The sequence below is a fragment of the Vollenhovia emeryi genome, unplaced genomic scaffold (genome assembly GCF_000949405.1).
Source record: "Vollenhovia emeryi isolate VEMERY1.0 unplaced genomic scaffold, V.emery_V1.0 DF939503.1, whole genome shotgun sequence".
NCBI classification, from domain to species: Eukaryota; Metazoa; Arthropoda; class Insecta; order Hymenoptera; family Formicidae; genus Vollenhovia; species Vollenhovia emeryi.
The window spans coordinates 24,670-27,952 of record NW_011966863.1 but is presented as its reverse complement, the minus strand read 5'-3'; the positions used below and the strand labels follow the sequence as shown (position 1 = coordinate 27,952).

The following is a 3,283-nucleotide window of genomic DNA, read 5'->3' as shown; positions in this document are numbered from 1 at the left end:
ATTTGGCGTAATTTGTTGATATCATTACTTTTGTAGAGAAGATAGTTTTGTAGAGAAGATATTTTTGTGGAGACGATATTTTTGTACAGAAGATTTTTGTGGAGACACTATTTTTGTAAAGAAGATACTTTTGCCAGTAAAGATATTTTTGTAGAGATTATACTTTTGCAAAAAATATTCTTTACACGATATGCTAATTCTTCTAGTTGGTCAGCGAACCATGCGATGCAATCCTTGTCACGACGAAACTGATATATTAATAGCGAGTCGTCATATGAGCAGTGCAGGTAATAAGCGATGCTAAATACTTCATGGTGCTGATATGTCTTCGGATCCGTATCCATCTTTTTCAGGATACACTCCAAGTCGGCGTAGACGACAAACGGCACACGTTCCTTTCTACTGTGATTGTTAAAACTGAGCCACTTGTCCTCCTCGCTGGGTAATATGATCGCGCAGTCATTTATCTGTTGACAGTCCACACTGTGGACTTGCAACTTGACGTTGGAGCTAAAGTAGTGCAAACATCTGGAAAGACAAAAATTTTTATATAATATTTTTTCAAATAAAATAAGTTTCACAAATCTTGTCGATACTCACCGATCGCAAATGTGCTTTTTGTGCTCCTTCTTGCTGAGTTGAGAACTGATGAGGCGGGATAAATTCTTTATCCAGACGAAGTGGCCCACTTCGGCACCCCCCTGATCTTACAGGTATAATAGGTTCACGTGCTTCTCCTTCTTCTCGTCAGCAACTCGTAGCGGCACGATTGCACGTTCACAATTGTTCTTTTCAACGATGCTGTACACATTGATGGAAATACTGTTCAATTGTTCAAACTTTTTAATACCACTTAATGTCATCAGCATTGGAACGTCTCGCAGGTTTAACACATCACTGTAATGCGGATACGACGATTTGCGATCGGTGTATCTTTCAACCGGAAAGAGAGCAGCGACTACTGACCACGCGAAACACGCATTGTCTGTTGTTCGTACGTTGATCACTGCTTTCTTTCGTTTCACCACTTCTGGCATGTCTATATGGCATCCCGCGCGCATAGGATTGCACTTGTTCACGTTAATGGTTACGTTGTGTATACGCGCCATCGCCCACCCGCTATTACGCTCCTGAAACTCTTCGAGTTCAGCTAGAGTCGGACCGATTACGCGCGACTCATACCACTGTTGTAGGTCCGTTGTAATAAACAGTTCATAGTTTTTGTATTTATGCTTTTATTTGCACGTTTATCACAAACTCTCCGTTGAACATAGTATTCACCTTTACACAATTATAGCGCTCGATAGTGTCTCGCACGTGCTCGATCACGATATCGCGAGCGTCATCGAGAAATTTTCGCGGCTCGATGTACTCCGCGTTAATCACCGCACCGGTAAGCACGCGGTTTTCGAACGCGGTGTCGATCTTGCGCCACGACAGTTGTGCTCTCGAAGAAGTTCCAACATCACCACCCCCGAAATGTACGAATCTTCTTTCAACTTGGCACTTGACACTCTCGAGTCGCGCGATTCGAGCCACCGGCGATTGTTTGTTACCGATGGATAGCCTCTGACGTTTGACACGGCTGTGTTCCTCTAGCTCTGCGATACATTCGTGGCATTGTTGCAGCCACCCCAAATAATCACCCAATGTGGTGATCCTGTGGGCTCGTTCCACCAGATCTTGCTCTCGTTGTTCCATGTTGTCGCGCTAGCGTCTTTTCGGACTTTATACTGTCCACAATGTTTTTCTTCTCAATCTCGTATGAAATCACCTACTGTGGTGCAGCAGGCTTCCGGACGGATTATATATCATAAGAAAGTCACTGTCAGCAGCCAGGTTTCGGCGCTTGACCTCATGACTCATACCATGGATGCGCGCAGCTGTGTGTCTGCGCTAATCATTTGTATATCGTCATCCCCCGATGATATCTATTACATGCACGCGCCGCGGATTGCCAAAGACTTTTGTCAGCAGCCAGGTTTCGGCGCTTGATCATACCATGGAAAATAATACGTGTAGCTGTGGTATCGGTGCTAATCAAAGACATCCTCGGTGATATCTATTACATGCTGACGCAGTAGGTGTGAGTTTAAACGCGGAACTTCCCTGACATCACGCACCTAGACAAGAAAGTCGCTGTCAGCAGCCAGGTTTAGGCGCTTGACCCCGTGACTCATAAGAATACCCGTCCAGGTGTTCGCGCTAAAAATGACAGGTCAGCACCTTGCGTGATGTCAAGGTCGCGTACTTCCCTCCTCCCGCGGTCCCCTCGCCGCGGAGTACCCCCCCCCCCGCCCCGCTCCCCCCTCGAAGCTCCATGGGTTAGAACCGGCCTATATACCCTACTCGTGTACTTCTCGTCGTCGGGAAGTCTCTTGAAAATCAGCTCGTGAAGACAGGGTGTACCTTTGTATCGCACGCCATCGAGAATTATATTATCATCGCTGTCCACGTCGAACCGTTTACTACCGAGCCTCATTCCATCCTTGTCGAGATGAACGCCATACGTAAAATCTATATTACTCTTTGTACCACTCCTTTTGGTATGCGGTCCGCGTAGAAATTCCTCGATATATTTTTGGCTCAGCGGACCCAGGTGCGTCTGCAACGCTGCTTCACCCTGTTGCGTTTGTATCTCGCGTTGAACGGCTGTCGGGAGCGAATCCTCCGTGGTTTGGAAAACATCTTCGGATTCAAAAGGTTCGTCGATCTGTATGGCCGCCGCCTCCACCGTTGCTGGATGTATGGCACGCGGTGTGGATGTTATCAACGGTGCTTCCAATGTATTCGATGCATCGTATGATTTATACTGTTTTGACTCGATCGGCGAGTGAACTGGTGAGACTCGACGCTTCTTTACATTTTTCAGTATCGCGTCCTTTTCACGCTTATGACCGTACAACGTTTCAATCTCTACGTCATCGATCGGCTCGTCTTTAATCGCGCGCACCCCGCTGGAGTTGTCAACGATTTTTTGCAACGGCTCAATGATTGGCTTAAAATGAGTCTTCACAGCAGTATCGTCCTCGATGTTACTGGTCTTCAAAGCGCGATATTTCTTGCGGATCGATTCACTTGTTTTTTTAATCTCTCTCGCAATCTTTTCACGCTTGCTAATATCATCCCAGCCATGCTGACTGCTCGCTTTTCACCCAACGGAATACAGGCAACGACTAATCGGTTCGTGGTACCGCGAACGCGTTAAATCCCTTTCTGTATCGCCCATTTTTGAGCGCGCTGTCCTTGTCTATCACTAGGAAACCGTATTTGTCTAGCCAAC

The 3,283-nt window shown here is 46.5% G+C and overlaps 1 pseudogene; it reads right to left on the bottom strand.

The window, feature by feature from the left end:
- The window catches only part of LOC105557371, a 6,416-nt pseudogene extending 5,290 nt beyond the window's left edge, over nucleotides 1–1,126 (bottom strand).
- Nucleotides 1,127–3,283: the final 2,157 nt, after the last annotated feature.